The sequence below is a fragment of the Dromaius novaehollandiae genome, unplaced genomic scaffold (assembly GCF_036370855.1).
Source record: "Dromaius novaehollandiae isolate bDroNov1 unplaced genomic scaffold, bDroNov1.hap1 HAP1_SCAFFOLD_57, whole genome shotgun sequence".
NCBI lineage: Eukaryota > Metazoa > Chordata > Aves > Casuariiformes > Dromaiidae > Dromaius > Dromaius novaehollandiae.
In genome coordinates, this window is record NW_026991319.1 from 1,163,345 (window position 1) to 1,180,377 (window position 17,033).

The window sequence follows — 17,033 nt, forward strand, 5'->3', positions numbered from 1 at the left end:
AGAAGAATCCCTGTATTTACATTTGATTCTAACAAAAAGTTAACTAGGTATATTGATACAGGTTATTAGCTACTAGATGCCATTATAAGTCACACCAAAGATACACAGCTAATTTCCAGGGTAATACGGAAAATGATTAGAAAATAGTTTTGTGTGTAATCAAGACTCTAGTGCCCCTGAGTGACATAGCAGGTTAACTGTTCACAGCAGACTGTGGACAACATTTTTGAATTGAAAGGCTGATGACGTCCTTCCCTTCCTCCATTGCTCTGTCAGAAACATTGGTAAAGACTGTGGTAAATATTCAACTTTTAACGTGCGCTTCAGAAATAATGACGGCAGCAAATGTGTTTACAGGACAATGCTGAAGAAGATCAGCTATTTAAAGCATTCCTTTTCCACATACATAGCCACGCTTTCCCCCCTCTCCCATACAGTCACACTAGGAAGATTGAAACAGTAAGGGCAAGAGTGCTCTCTTGATATTAAGGCATAAACCGGGCAGAGGGAAGGGTAAGATCATAACTTTTTGTAATAAATTAAAATGGACCCATTTCCTACCATTCCAGTCCCCACTTTTTATATGCAAATAAGGCAGAAAAGTGGCAATATTCCAAATGTTCTATTTCCTGTCCTACATTGACCTTGCTAGTGTTTTAATTTGGAAAGGATGACCTGGCTGCTCATTTTCCACAGCTCATTGGAGCCATAAATAACGAGGTCAAGACAAAGGACAATGCACTGAGCTAAAGAATCCAGTGCAAGCATCAAAGCAAGACAACACATGGCTGCAATTTATACAATATTTTGAGGCATCATATTCTGAGCATATTATGAATCTCTATTCGTGATAAAGGCTATACCAAGGAAAAAAGATTAAAAGAGGAGAGCCGTGGTTATAACAATGTAGAATGGAAGACGAGAGAAATCTGAATCCTAACATTTTTAAGATTACCATTGCGTGGTGCTTCTTTGATGATGTTTCTGAACTTAATGCAATTAATATGTAATTACAGAATACCAACGGGATCAAAAAAATCATTGGCCCATGAAAATACAGGAATTAAAGAAGAAACATAATACTGCCTTTTGATATTCAAAGCTGAATATGTAATGTCATTATGCTAAATAATCCTGCTGAACAGAAGAGGATTTTCGGCTGACAACATCTCTTTGCACTTCTGAATCTTAAAATACAAAACTCTTCCTATTACGATGCATAAGGAAACATTCCTGTGGTACTGTATTCACGCATGGAGTTCTCTGGAATTTCAACAAGGATATGGACCTATGCAAATCACGTGCACACACATAAGCAGTGTTAATCGTCTATATTCTCTTCTTGTTTCTTTAAATAGAAAAACTACCAAGCAGAACTCCAAGTGTGGGATTCATCTCAGACAATTCTCACAGAATTACTGAGGTTGGAAGGGACCTCAGGAGATCATCTAGTCCAACACCCTTCCCCTCTCCACCACCCAGCTCAGAGCAAGGTCAACTAGAGCAAGTTGCCCAGGATCATGTCCAGTTGGATTTTGAATATCTTGAAGGATGGAGACTGCACTGTATTTGTCTGCTGATGATACAAATAGTCTTGCTAACAAGGCCTACTTTGGCATTGTACCACAAATATGTACATCACCACACACTGAGGAAGTCAGTGGTATGTCACTCGGGGCTCTATCAGAAAGAACAACACCTGTTTAAAGAGCCAGTCCTGGAGACCAGGGGGCAAAAGTTGCTTATAGCTGCCATCATTTAAGGACACTGCAACTAGACAGGCAGACAAAGTGGTGCTGGTAAGAGGAGTGTAAATACAAGATATGTTCTGGGTCTTTCTGGTTGATGACATTCTCTAAAAAACCTTCTACACATGCTGTAATCTAACACCCTCCCATCAGCTACTTATAAACCTAAAGGAACGGCATCTCCCGAGGGTCAAACCTCCCCTAGCGCTGTGGCGGGGGCGGGAGTTGGCGGCCTGGCATGCGGGGAGCCGTAGTTTTCACCGCGGCATGCCGGGAGCAGTAGTCTTCCAGCACTGGGCTTCCGGGCCGCCATTTTCATGTGCACGGTATGCTGGGAGGTGTAGTCTTCTCAGACGGGGCTACTGGGTGACCATGCTGCGCCTCTCGAGGTGGCGGGGGCGGGCAGGTCTCTGCCAGCGGCGTTCCCACCAGCCAGCCGCATCGTGCTCTGTGGCAGGCCAGGAGCTGTGGTTCCAGGTGCCGGTGCCTTCTCAGCCCTGCAGCAGTGGCCCGCTGGGTCTGTTCCTTACTGGACGTGTGTCACTCACGCCTGAGTCCCCACAGGTCACGGGGGACAGTGGAATGCCCCTGTTTTTCCCCGGTACAGGGCAGGAAGCATTTTCCATCTCTGGTGGTGTTGCAAGACAATCTTGGAAGCTCAGAAAGAGTGTTCATGCTCTTTAAACTAGGCAGATGAGGAGAACCTCTCTATTTCCTGGGAGGAAATAATTCTTTAATCAAGGCCGTCCTAGAACTGCTAAAGCCTTAAAGAAACTGTAAATCAAGATGCTTTGTTTTCTATGCATACATTGCCAATTTAGCAAAAGAATTCGAGGTATCCCCTAACTGACCTGTCCTCATTATAATACAAGAAAATCACGCTGATAGGTCAGAAAGACCCACGCCCGGGTGAAGACCCCTCCCCTGAGCATGTGTAGTAGTAAAATGGTGTGTAAGCAATATTACAGTTGTAGGTAAATCACTAACCAACCCGTGTAAAAGGGAAAGTTGCAAACCTTGCAATTTGTTTGTGTAAATGCTACTTGGAAAGCCGGGGGGGTGGGGGGGGTGCGCTTGATTTGTGGGAAACCACCGAGCAGCCAGGCTTGCGCAACTCTGAAATAAATAAGCAAATGTCTCTCCTGAGCGTGTAATTATTGGCTTAGTGCACACGGGGCAACGAATCCGCTTTTAGGACAGCAGTGTGACCGGGCAGGGTTGTCCCCAGGGGCTGGGGCTGTCCCTCTTGGAAATGGGGAGGGCAGGGAGAGAAGGAGGGGTGCTGCGGGCTCCTGGGAGTCGTAGCTTTGCTCAGGATTGGGGCCAGTTAGGCAACTGCTGGGAGGAGCGGCAGTGCTGGGAGGGCACGGTGCGGAGCTGTCCTGCTGTGCAGCACAAGGGAAAGTCGACCAGCACCGTTGCTGTCCGAGGACCCTGGAACAGCCCGAGAGACCCTGGAACAGCCACCCCACGGACACCGTGTCACTGCCTCGCAAGGCCATTGCGTTCAGGTACGTTAGACTACATCGGGCAGAAGAAACGTAAGCCAAAGGATCAGGGCAAATAGCTGCTTGTCTAGGTTTGTTACCTAGCGACGCACTGGCAAAGCTTTTCATGAACACTCCTACTTGATCGAGTGCATATTCATTCCGTGAATATTACTGCCAGAACGCGTACGTCACTGATCCTTTAAAGCAAGTCCGTGGCACTGGGGTAGCACGTGTAGTGGAGACTAAATGCAATAATACCTCATTTTGATGTCGTTCTCTTCTGCGAAAGCACTTGGAGCAGATGACAACATTTATCATACTATTTTGTTTATTGAGTGGACCCTGATACTGGGGAGAAGGTGGTACTGCACCGAAAGGGAGCACGCATGCGCATTGCATTCCGCCGCGCTCACTGCTGCCATCGCGGGTCTGAAAAGCGGCACTGCACACTCATCGGCGTAGCGCATGCGCACTGCGTTCCGTCCCGCTCACCGCTGTCCTCGCGTGTCGACAAGGCAGCACTGCAGCCGCCGCCGGCCACCACTGCGTACGAAGAACAGTGCAGGCAGCCGGCGCACACGTGTGCGCTGCCGGTCACCGTGTTCACCGCTACTCTCCGCTCTCTCGGGGACGGGTAAGCGAAGGCGCTCGTCCACCCCTGCCCGGTGCTCACGGACCGGGAGCGCTTTTCCCGAGAGGGCTTTTCCTTCCTGGTGCTTCCTGGGGGTGCGGGGACGGGCAGTGCCGTCTCAGAGCTGCTCCGCGACCGGGGCAGCCCCAGCGCCTGCTCGCTGATCCCCGCCGCTCTCTCGGGCACGGGCAGAGCAGCCTCGGGGCGCTCGCTGCTCGGCCTGAGCACCGGGCTGGCGCGGCGGGCTGCGGGTCGCCCGCGGGAGCCGGCCGGCTGCAGCGCCATGCTACGACCACACGAGGGCGCCATTGCGGGTCTCGCCTCCCCCCCCCCCCCCGCTCCCGCTCCCTCTCCCGCTCCCGCTCCCGCTCCCGCTCGCCCCCGCCCCTCCCGCACTGTCCGTAGCCAGCGCATGCGCGGCGGCGGGGAGCAAGATGGCGGCGAGCAGGGTGGGTGTTTTCGCTCGGCGGCTGCGGGCGAGGGCCGAGGCCGCCTGGAGTCGAGCACGTGGGGATCCCGGTGAGGCGAGCGTGTGCTTTCGGGTGGCCGCGGGCGTCGGGCTGTGTCCTGCCCGCCGGGGCTGTCACTTCGTGGAGGCGGCGGGGCGGGGGGGCGGGGGGTTTGGACCTGGCGCCGCGCCGCGCCTGGTCTGCCGGAGCGTGGCTCTGACTCTGCCTTTTCCGTGTGTCGCCTGTAGGGCCCCAGTTCCTCCCCAGCGCGGGCCAGGGCATGCGCTCACCGCTGTGGACGCAGCCTGGAGGAGCGGGGCGGGGGGGTGGTGTCTGCACGGGGGTCTGGATGTGTCCAGCAGCGGCACAGCAGCCTGATGCCTCCTCTCGTCTGGGACGCGGGTTCCTTTGCAGCTTTTCTGGGATGCGGGGCCCTTGGTGAGTTCCCTGCTGCCTTCTCTGGCGTTCTGTGCAAGCTCATAGATCCCTCCTCCTCCCCTCCGCCACCCTATCTGATGGGGTGGGAGACCAGTGGCTCCTCCCGCCGAGCTGACAGCCACGTGGGGCACCCCTATGTGCTCCCTACACATCTGGGATGGCACACCTGCCCTGAGGGCCCCGCAGAGTCCCACCCTTCCTGCAACCAGCCCCCCCAAAGCCATTAAACCACCCACAAATCCTGCCCCAACGCCCCTACAGGCCCCAAAACATCTCCGAGCCCTGCCTCAACGTTGTCACTGACTCCAGACCTTCCCCTGCACTCTCTCCAAAGCCCCAAACATTCCTAAAACTGCTCCCAGGCCCAGGCCCCGCAGCAGTGAGGCGTTCTAACAAAGATGGGGTGTGATCTGCGTCTCCGCCTTGACTCAGTCCCGCTTTAGAGAAATGGGAGTTTACAGTGCTTCCTGGTGAAGAGTGTTGGCGGGTGGATGCGCTGATGACAAAGAGATTTTTCTCTCTTTTCTTCTGAGCCGCCTCTCAGAAGCCTCTGTACGTACACGATGTGGCTGATCTGGGATAATCGTGCTGTGCACAATGCTTAAGGAGAACATTGCCATGAAATGGCGGGCTAAGGAATAGCCTAAAAAACCTAAAAGGCTCAGGAAAAGCCAAAGAGAACACCGTTGGGCTCTGGGAAGCCCCAGTGATGCTACAGAAAACAGCATGGCTTTTAGGCATCTCCTCAGAGCAGCAGCAATGTCTTGCTCCAGCCTATGGGACAATGGGGACTCTTAATTACCGCCTTGAATTACCACAAGTGTTGCGAAAGCAGAAGGGACTAGGGAGCACGCAGAGCAGGTTGTGGACTATATGTCAAGTTTAAACAAGCAACAAGCCCCTCTGCAAATAGGAACAGGTTTAGCCCTAAGTAATAGATGAAGGTAGCTGTGAGCAATGTGAAGCGAAGCGGTTACGTCAGTCACCCCAAACGCCTCGGAAAAGCGTTCCAAACGCCCGATACCGTCACGGCCTCGGCAGTCTTTTTGGTTTGTTTGGCAGGGTAGCCCACCAAAGGGGGACCTCTCGAAGAGAAGCAGCAAGACCTGGGGATCCGGTCGTTCGTTTTGTTTGTCGCCTGTGAGGCTGGCATCCGAGCGTCAGAGGAATCTAGAAGCCATCTCAAAAAGGTAATAGGTTTGAAAGGGAGACGGGCAAATCGAGGGCTATCGTTCTTCCATGTAGTTAAAGACCGAGAGAGTTGTCAGTCAAGCGTGCGTCTACAAGGGTTTGAGAATAGTCACAGTAATACTGAAGTGGAATAAAAATAAGGTTTCACAGAAGATGGCGTTAGGTAGGTATTAGGCGACATGCCTGCCTGCCTAATAACCTAGCCCTAATTGCTGTGTGTAACGTTTCCAGACTGTTTACCCTGTAACATATGATGTAAAGTGCTGTATTAAGACCTCTCCTTTAAGGGAAAGAAGAAGGGGGAAAAAAAGCGGGGGGGGGGGGGGGGGGTGAAGACAGAAGGGTAAAGAGAGAAAGATCATGCATAAACCTAAGTGTTTCCCTGAAAGTAAAACGTGAGTTTATTACTTTTCTTACAGAGATGGAACCAAGGACAGCAAATGCTGATGAAGAGAAGAGACGGACAAGCGTTTTTGTGTGATTAATACCTAAGGGATGGGATGAAACGAGGAAGCCAAAATGCAGCGGACCCTCGATATCACCAGAAACTGCTACAGGAGGAGGCATTCTGGCACGGGTAACTAAGGTAACTATTGCTAATGACTGTTAGTAGTTATTTTGGCCTCCCAGAGGCAGCGCTGATGGCTAAGTAACCCGTTCCTACCCTGTGGCTGCTGTTACCTGCATCTGCTTTAGCTTTGCTTTGGCTGTTTCTCTTTTGCTTTGTTATTGTACACGCAGCAATGGAAAGGGAAAGATGTAATACTTACTTTTTTAGATTAATTGCCATGGCTGAAGTTGAAGAGACTAAAAAACGTGGGCAAGCTGAAGTAATAAAATCAAATGGAACCAAGTGAAAGCTGTCTCTGCCAGAAAGGCAAAGCCCCTTCCTCCTGGCGAGGAAGGATCGCCGTTAATAGCGATCCGAATAATAGATCGCCAACATATGACGGAAGGTCTGTACGCGTTAGAAAAAGTAGGCCATGTACATTCATTTCTGTGCGTGTGACTTGACGCGTCTGTGAAGCGTCATACTTTAAGAGCTGCGAGACAGCAAATTATTATCTTAGGGGAATGGTGGTCAAGGGAGCAGAGTTACCGTAGAGGAAGGGAGAGTTGGAGAGCGAGAGCACAAAGCGTCTGAAGTGTAAAATGAAAAGATCAATTGTTAAAGAATAGCGAACTGAAACTGTGTAGAGGTAGCCGCTTAGCACAACTTCTGTAAAACTTGCTTAGCATGAGTAGCTAAATTTGCTGAAGCCTTAGGCCACACTTAGATAAAATAATGAACTTTTACTTAGTCCAGTAAGAAAAGGGCCTCAGAGCTGGTTCAAGCTGGGAAGATAAGGAAGGTACAAGCAGTCTGCATTCCTGTGTCTCACACTCCGAAAGGGAGGATGTCAAGGCTTTGAAATAAGACCAGTGCAGGGCATTAGGACCTTGAGGGGCAAAGCCTTAGCTCACTGCTGGGGCAGTGTTAATTGTTATGATTTGGAATCACCTCCTCCTCAGGACCTTGAGACACAACAGTAAGACTCAAGAAAAACAGAGGTACAACCGTCATCAGAGACCGCAAAAAAAAAAAAAAAAATAAGGAGAAAAACAGCTTACCTCAGAATGATGATGAGACCCAATGAGGAGCAGGAGACCCCAGACCAAAAAAATTACTACTGGTCTAACTACCGCGTGAGGGGTGGGAAATGTAAGTTGAAAAAACTATAATTGCCCAGGATTTGTTTATGTTAGGGTCCCTCTTCGGAGGCACCCAGCTTGAGCTGTAGTTACTGCACGCGCATCATTAAAATTTAATTCTTTAATTTGTTTTGATTTGGCTCTGAAATTTTTCTGCGGGAACCTAGGGTCGAACCCTGTTATAGTGGCCGACAAGCCTAATTTCCATAACATCAATTTCAGGAAGTCTCGATGGGTGCAACCCCCGGTTAGTTACCTGGCAATGGTATTTGGGGAAAGAGGAGGACAGTAGAGAGAAGAAAGGTTAAAGCCTCGTGGAATTAAGGCGCCCTCTCGTCGGTTACAACTTGGAGCAATTTTAGGAGGATTTAATTTCCTCCAGCAGCGTTAACATAGCTTTGCTGGTATCGGCAGACCACGGTGGAAATTACCGGGAGGGAGTCATGAACGGAGCTGGAACGAGGAGCGTGACGCCGCTTCCGCTGAACTGGGAGAAGCGGCCATAACGCCTCGTGCCCTCGGATTCCTGGGACGAGGCGAGCCTTTTTCAGTAACGCTTTCCACACCTGCTGACTCCCTGGGAGCACACCGTTAGAAAGCGGCGGTAAGGGAAAGTTGGGTGCCAGTAGCCCGATCCTTACGTCCCCTTTGGGGCCAGAACAAAAATTCTCCAGCTGTGAGAGACTGTTTAGCAGCGATCTGGGCTGTAACTGTCTTTGAGACTTTTACCCTTGATCACACAGAGGCAATGCAATCTCCTTAGTTCCCTCTAAAGTAGGAATGACGGGGAAATGAAGAGACAGCAGAGTATCGTCTATCCAAGTGGCACAGCGGGCGCTAACCTTAATGAGCGGGGGCGGGGGGGTTGCTGTGCAAGTGCTACAAGCAGTGGATCTTCTTGCGCGTGTCTGAATGGACGGAGGGGCAGGCACAGTTGTGCCAAAAATGCGGACGCAGAAGGTTTCTGAAAGATTAATCTCTAGCGGCTGCTTAGTCTAACTTACCTGTCACGGCAAGCCCGACTCATCATAGCTTCCAAACCCGGGGCTGGGGGAAGCGGTATTCGTGGCTCGCGTAGTCTCGTTTACCTTGCTCGTGTGCGTATTAGATCCGCTTTTGTGCTTACAGACAACTTTGGATTCTTACGCTTTTCTGCAGAGGTTTGATTTTTTTTTTCTTTTTTTTTTTTCTTCTTTCTTTGTTCTGTACTTTTGCAGGGCGATGGATTTTACTCTGCCTCCATCAACAGGCGCTGGCTGGCAAAGTCGTCGTGTCCCAGTGGAGACTCTTAGGCAGGACAGGAGGAGTTCGGATCCGCAGCCTGCCAGAAGAACGTTGCCCGGGAGGGGTTGTTTGAGCTCTAGGCGCTGGTGCGTACGGCTTGTTCTGTCAGATGCGAAGAGGGTTTTTTTTTTTCGGTTGCAGAAATTTTAGCTTGGCTTTACACCCTGTAGCGGTAGTATTTTTTTGTATTTATAGACTGTGTTAATCCTAGGTGTTCGGAACGTCGGGGAACGACTATATGCTGCCGCGAAGAGCTACAGGCTACTGCCGCCCTCAGGCCTTTGTAAGTTGTCACGTGTCGAGAGCGGCCGGGAGAATCCAAATGCCAGTGGAAAGGTTCTCCGCCTGGTCCTGATGAGGAGCCTCCGGCCGTAGGAAGGTTGGCTGCATCCCTACCGGACTTGTGAATAATAAGCCGCGATTCAGGGACTGGCAAAGGAGGGGGGGAATAGCGACCGGTAGCCCGGTCACTATGGCGTTGCTGTTGCTGGCAGGGCCACGAGGTCTGTGTGAAGCCTCACCTGCCTGTTTAGAGCTCTGTTTTGGTCTGTTTACCTGGAATAACCAGTGAGGCCTAAAACAGGAGTTTTCATGGCTAGATGGGTAAGCCGTGAGCCCACCTGTCTTTGCCTTGCTTTGCTGCTTAATGTCATAACGGCAACTTGGGACCGCAGAATAAAAACTGCTGCAGCGCTTCATGGAGGAGCTGCGTTTGCCCAGGTTAGGGAGCCATCATTAAAGCTTGGGGGGGGGGGGGGCGAGAGCTCTAAAACGAGCGTCTCCCAGTGACCTTGGTGGTTTGATTGATTTGCAGGATCCTGTTCTGAGGGCCGGCAGCTCGAAGAGGAGCAGCTCAGCCCGTTTTGTTGGTTTCGGTGATGCTGTTTTGAGGAAGCACGTAAGTACAGAAGGGGTCTGGGAGGGTTTTCAAACAAGATGGGAAAGAGTAAGGAAGATTTGAGGGTGTGGAAAAACTAGGTGCCACGGGTACTGAAGTTGTTAAGGGTGTTTGAGGTTAAGCGTCTGAAAGGGGCTAATGTGCACGGAACAGTAAAATACCATGACCGAACGCAGGGTTCCTCCCCGGCCTGGGCCTGTGCGCGCGCCCTTGCTCTTGCAGACGCCCTGGAGCCACAGGGAAACGGGCAAGCGGGCCCACGAGCGGGCTTTGGGCACAGCAGCGTGCAGCGAGCTCTGCGGGCTCGGCAGGTGAGTGGGGTCGGAGCGTGGCGAGGGCTGTTGCGGGCTGTCTGGATCTGGATCCATCCGGTTCCGCTCCCTGTCCCTCTGTCCAGCGCTCCATCCTTTCCTTTCTTTCCCCGTGGCTCTGTCCGGTGCCCCATCCCTTCGTTTAGCCACTCCTTCCTCTGCCCGGCTCCCCACCCCGCTTTTACTCTTTCCATCCTCTGTCTACTTCTCCATCCCTCTAACTGGCTCCCTATTGCTCTATCCGGCTCTTCATCGTCCTCTTCTTCTCCCTATCCCACTACCTGTCCGCTGTCCTTCTGTCCTGCTCCTCGTCCCTCTGCCGCTCTCTTCTGTCTCTCCATACTTCTCTTTGCCTTCCCAGCCCTCTGTCCACCCCTCCAGCCTTCTCTTTCTCTTTCCGTCCCTCTGTTCAGCTCCTCACCCATCCATTTGCCTCCCTCTCCCTCTTTTCCCCTGTTCTATCCCATCTCTCTATCTGAATTCCCCTCCCTCTTTTTCTCTCCCCACCTTTCTGGCCAGCTCTTCATCATTCCCATTCTCTTCCCATCGCTCTGACCAGCTCCCTGTCGTTCTCTTCCCATCCCCATTCCTCTGCCTGGTTCTCCCCCCTTCTCTTTTGCTTCCTGTCCCTCTGCCCACCTCTCCTTCCCTCCTCGCCCCTCTCTATTCTTCTGCCCACCTCCCCTTCCCTCTCTTTCTCTCTTCTGCTCCCTGGACCTCTGTGCAGCCCTCCCTCCATCTGTGTGGCCCTCTCTCCCTCTCTTTCTATTCCTTTGTCCAGCGCCCTGACCCTGGGGCCAGGTCTCTATCCTTCTCTTTCTTTCTCCATCCCTCTGCCACGCTCTCTACCCCTCTTTTCTTCTGTTCTGCCCCCTGTCCCCGTGTCCAGCTGGAGGTCTGTCATTGCTGTGTATTTGGGCTGGTGCGGCGGGTGCCGAGAGGCGGTTGGCGCTCAGCAGAGCTGGTGATTGGCAGCGCCCAGAGGGTGCCATCGATCGGCCTCGTTCGGGTCACGGACACCTCCGCGGTGACTCTGCCCGCGGAGGCGCGGGGCTGTGGGTGTGCAGCGGGGGAGCGCTAGTGAGCTAGAGATGCCATGGGGTGTGTAGTCGACAGCGAAGAGGCTCCCGGGAAAGGTGTCGCGGAGGCAGAGAGCAGCAGAGGCTCCGAGTCCTTGGGCGTTTGGACAGGCGCTCGCAGTAGGGCGATCTGGAGCTGCTGCTGCTGTCTGTCCTGCTCGTCAGCGCGGTCTGCAGTCACTGCCTCTTGTCTGCCTGCACACAGCCAGGGCTGCCGCGTGGTGCAGCTTGACTCGAGATCGTGACGCTGGCATCGAGCCCACTTTTCTGTCAGGTCTGCCTTTATGCAAACTGGTGTCTTCCCTATGTCTACAGCTCGACCCGTTGTTGATTTAGTGCTTCCTGAGGGGCCATGCTGTGCTGTCAACACCCCCGCCCCCCTCTCCACTGTCGCTTCCTGATGAAGGATGCTTTGAGCTTATCTTAGTAAGTGCAGTTGTTTACGTAGCTTCTGGCTCATTTCTTTCCTTGGAACTCCTTGCTCTTTGTTGTTCTGGTCCCTCCAAACAATTACTGCTTCTAGTATTATTAATGCTGGGCCGTAAACCTTCCAGAGCTTCCTTCTTTGAAGTCCAGGAATTCAAGGAGTTCCAGTATTGTTTGTACTTTAAGAGTAAAGGTCCTTCACAACTGATGTCTTAAGTATGCAACTGTCTTATCTGGGATTTTTGTTTTCGCAAGTTACTGTTTCTTTCAGGAGCCAGCTACAACAGTAACTTTGCTATAGTAGAGAAATGGGGTTACGTGTGTATGAGCAACAGCGCCAGAGTACACAGCAAAACCCATCAGCTCTGTCTCTCTGGAGTTTGGAGGTTTTGGAGGCCTTAGTTTTATCCTGCCTTGGCTGGACAGTGCTTTCTGAGAGTGTCTGTCAGAGGCGGAGTTTCCCTGCGGAGGACCATCTAGCGAAGGCTGGAGGTGGCTGGGTGCCTGAGTGAGCCTGCCTGTGCGTGAGAGCCGCTCTGACATCTTTGCGATGAAATGGAGCCAGAGAGGGTGACTGAAGCAGCACGGAGGGTCGGTCACGACTGTGGGAACAATCACGGGCCTTGGACTAGGGAGCAGTTCTAGCAGGAGGGCCGTGCGGTTGCCCAGCCTCTTGGTAACTGCTCTGGCCTCTTTGCAGGTGCCGAAGCCCAGTCGGGCAGTCGAAGGAGCCTCGTTGCAGCTGGGAGCTCTGTGGAGATGCGCGGCCGGCCGTGGAGGATGAGCTCTGACTTGCAGCATGGACGCAGCTAAGTCCTGGGCCACATTGTATGCGAGCGGGGCTGGGAGGTGCAAGGCGGTTGTCCCCTAGGTGTGGTCACTGGCGCCGCTGGCCGTGGCCGTTTGCCCACGGAGCTGAGAGGACCAAACATACTAATTGCCTGACCTGGAGATGAATTAGTGCTTGCAGGGTTTCAGATAGGTTCAGTGCAAGTGCAGCTTAGTGCAGTCCCGTGGAGTGACGCTTGCACATGCTCACATTTGAATGGTGGCTAAAACCAAGCCTCTAAACAGCAACTGTAACGCAATTCTGGTGTGTGTCTTCCTGTTCTGCTGTACTTCTGAAGGAAGGGAAAACTTAAGCTGTGGGCAGAACTCCTTGGCTTCTCTTGACTTTTCATGCTCGTGGGTGCTTTGGTGCTTGTTGCTTAAAGTTGAGGGTTTGGAATTTTTCACTTAAGGTTTATTGTTTAGTTTGTTGTTGAGGGTCTCTCACTCTGGAGTTACAGTTTATTCCTTTCTTTTGTGGGGCTCAGTCTTTATCAGTCAGCGTTTACAGTTTGCTCATGTAGTGATCAGGGTGCAGGATTTAAAATCCAACCTCATCCATAAATTTTAAAGCCTCAGCAACCACTGGGGTTCCAAGACTTGCAGTTTGTCACTTAGCGTTCAGGGCTTATGACTTGCTGAGAAATGAGAAGGGCTAAATCCTTAGATAATAAGCTGTAAGCCCTGAAGCCTAAGCAGCAGGCTGCAAACCCTCCTTTGGGCTTTGTAACCTTCCCCTATACCCAGCATTCAGCTTTGCGTGCTGACCTGAGCTCTGGATTTGATATGGCGCAGGCCGATCACGCTGAGACTGGCAATGTGACAGGTGAGCTGAGAGCTGTGGAAGTGTCTTGCAGGGCTCTAGTCTGGGGTAGGGCAGAAGTGCAGACAGGCGAGATCAGGCATTTTCCTCTCATCTCTGAGATGAATCCTAGCCCTGAAGGAAAAAGCAGAGGAGTAGGCTGTCGGCTACTCGGACAGCTGCCACGTCAAGGGCAGCAGCAGGAGCTGACCCTTTCCGACGGATGGATGGACACTGGTGTGGTGATGACTCTTCAGGCATCACAGGTAAGGGGAAGCATGCTGACACTGAGCTCCATGGCAGACTCTCTTCCAGGTGTTGTTTCTGCGCAGTAAAACAATAAATAGTTGCCTTATTCTTTGCACTCATGTCTGTGGTTCCTGCTGTCGGTTTGCCTGAAGATCTGTCTGGGGCTGGGAGCTGGTCCCTGAGTCCCTTGTACTTTGGAGTCCCTGCGCTTCCCAGGGAGCCAGGTGCTGTTCCCAGAGCTGCGGGGAATTTCCCTTGCGTTGCCTGGACCCCTGGGGCTCTTGGGGGTGTTTCCCATCATCGTGGGGGCAGCCAGAGCCCCTGCAGGGCTGCCTGAGGTCCCCAGACTGCTTCTGGATTTGCTTTCAGCACTCCACAGTGTCCCTTGTGTGTCTGGGGCCAGGGCCTATGTGCCTGGAGCTGGGAGATAATTTCTGGGGGGGATGGAGGAAGCCTGCAGGCACCATCCTGTCAGCTGCATTGAACCCTGTGACATGCCTTATGACCCCTCTGGTGTGCACCAAGGCCCTTCATTTGTATTTTGGTTTGTCCCAGAGCCCTGCATTTGCCCTCTGATGCCCTCAGGACCCCTCAATTCACATTTTGGGTTGCCCCTGAGCCCTCTGCGTGCCTTTCAGGCTGCCCCGGGGCCCCCTGTGTGTTTTGCAGCATGGCGCAGAGATCTCTGTTTAGCTTTTTCTCCTGCCCTGGAGTTTTCTGGGTGCTTCTCGGTATGCCCCAGGGCCCTCCTTTTGGTGCCCCCAGAGTCACTCTGCTCTGTCATTGCTTTTTTGCCTTTTTTTTTTTTTTTGACTTATGTTGCACCCAGAGCTCTCGATTTGTTCTCTTGTCCTCTGCATACTCCCCTTTCCTCTCTCTACACCCCAGGGCTCTCCCTTCAGCTTTCAGGAAGCTGCTGGCAGGAGAGTGGGGGTGCCTCTGCTGCCCTGGCAGCCCCAGCTGTCCCTGAAGGGGCTGATGGCCAGGCCCCCTGCCCAGTTCCTGCAGGACCACAGCTGCGGGCCCTGGGGCTGGGATGAATGCCAGGGGGAGCTGGGTGGCAGGACGAGCCCCAGGTGGGGCTGAGGGCAAGGGCGGGCATGTGCTGGGGCTGCAGCCGCGTTTGGGGGAAGCTTGCATTGAGGCCGGACCTGGACAATGGAGCTGCCGCGGAGCACCGCCCACTGGGACCGGCCCGGCGGCCGCCCCGCAGAGGAGGTGAGCGGGGCCGGGGGAGGCGCGCTGCAGGCTGCGGGTCCCCACATGTGCCGGGGGTCCCGGTGGCTGGGAGCGTCCCGGGCAGCGCAGCGCAACCGGGGCCAGGGATAGCAGTGGGGGCCGAGGACGTGGTGGGGAAGAGGGGTGCCCTGGGGCCACGGAGGCGGGGGGAGGAAGGGGGTGCGCCGGGGCTGTCGTGCAGTTTATTGCGCGGTCGGAGGAGCGCGAAGGGGGGGGTCTCCTGTGTCAGCTCGGGAGCGTGTCGGGGAGCGGGGGGGAGGAGGGATCGCAGCGGAAGCCCCAGGGAGGGTCGCGGGGGGTCGGGGGCAGTGTCGCAGCTGAGCCGGGGCCGGTCGCGGGGGTGGCGGGGGAGCCCCGGGCCGGTGCTGGGGATCGCGGGGCCGCGCTCGGGGCTCTGCAGCGGTTTCCGGGGGGAAGGGGAACGGGGGCGGGACGGAACGGAATCTCCACGGAGTCAAACCTCACCGAGCGCTGCGGCCCCCAGCATGCCGGGAGCAGCAGTCTTCCGGCACTGGGCTTCCGGGCGGCCATGTTGTTTTGTGCGGCATGCCGGGAGCGGTAGTCTTCCGGCACTGGGCTTCCGGGCGGCCATGTTGGTTTGCGCGGCATGCCGGGAGTGGTAGTCTTCTCAGACTGGGCTTCTGGGCAGCCATGTTGTGCCTCTCGAGGTGGGCGGGGGGGCAGGTCTCTGCCAGCGGCGTTCCCACCAGCCAGCCGTGTTTTGCTCTGTGGCAGGCCAGGAGCTGTAGTTCCAGGTGCCGGTGCCTTCTCAGCCCTGCAGCAGTGGCCCGCTGGGTCTGTTCCTTACTGGACATGTGCCGCTCGCGCAAGAGTCCCCGTAGGTCACTGGACACAGTGGAATTTCCCTGTTTTTTCCTGGTACAGGGCAGGAAGCGTTCTCCATCTCTGGTGTGACCAGGCAGGCTTGTCCCCAGGGGCTGGGGCTGTCCCTCTTGGAAATGAGCAGGGCTGGGAGAGTAGGAGGGGTGCTGTGGGCTCCTGGGAGTTGTAGCTTTGCTCAGGATTGGGGCCAGTTATGCAGCAGCTGAGGAGTGGCGGTGCTGGGAGGGCGCAGTGCAGAGCTGTCCTGCTGTGCAGCACAAGGGAAAGTCCTCAAGGAAATGTGAACAGCACCGTTTCTGTCCAAGGACCCTAACACAGCCTGAGACACCCTGGAACAGCCACCCCACAGCAGCACCAGGGACACCATGTCACTGCCTCCCGAGGGCACTGCGTTCAGCTACCTTTAACTGTGTGGAAAGAGCCTGCAGGAAGGAGCCCTGGCCACAGGTACAGAGAATCCCCAGTTGCCCCTAAGCATCTGGAACTATATGCATTTTCTTTACAAAGATGCCATCTCTTTGATGCCTTGCTGCTTCTTCTGTGTTGCTCGGTGCCCAAGTCTACTATGTTCAGATCCACTTTTCTTGCTGCCCTCTGCTCTGTCTGAGCTGCTCGCCAGATCAAAAGGCGTGTGCACCTAAGAACTAGGCCAGGGTGTCCCTGCTGCCTGCTGTAGGACAAACAGGAGGGCAAATCGGGACAGGACATGAAAGTACATGTGGATGAGAAACAGCTGCTTTAGAGATCTAAGACGCAGGGGCAACTGAGAGGAGTGAAAGGAGCAGGGGAAAATGGTGATGAGGAAGGTGTGCTGTTAGAGGCAGTACAGTGCAGGAGAGAGGGGAAAACTTGCTCCTATGATGAAATAAAAACTGACCTTAAGAGAGATTTGCTTTTTGCTCTTCAGGTTATGAATAGGCATGACTGCCTGAGAACTGTTCTGAGCATGCGGTGTTGCAGGTCACGACTGCCTGGGCAGCGATCCCCAACTTGTCTGCCGAGACTACGTGACAGCTGACAGCTGCCTGTGCAATGAAAGCAAAGGCCAACTTCTCAGAGGGAAGAGGCAGGCTCCAAGCAGGAGGATTATGGCAGGTGAGTTAATGCCCCAGAACCTTCAGTTTTTCTCCTTGTCCCCCCAGGACTCACCCACTTGCTCACTAGTTCTCTCAGGTCCAATCTATTTGCCTTTAGGTGTGCTCCAAGGCACTCTTTGTTCTCTTCTCCCTTCTGAAGTCTGTCTCTTTCTAGTTCCTACAAGATTACTCTGACATTTGGTGTTTGTGGGCCCTTTGGTAGCATCCAGACTCCTATGTTTGTCCTCTTGTCCTATTAAGTCCCCTCTCTTTTCCCTCTAGTCCCCTCAAAACCTCTCTGTTCGCCATTGGTGCATCCCAGAGCCTTTGCTTTTCCCTCTAGTCCTCTTGGGATGCCT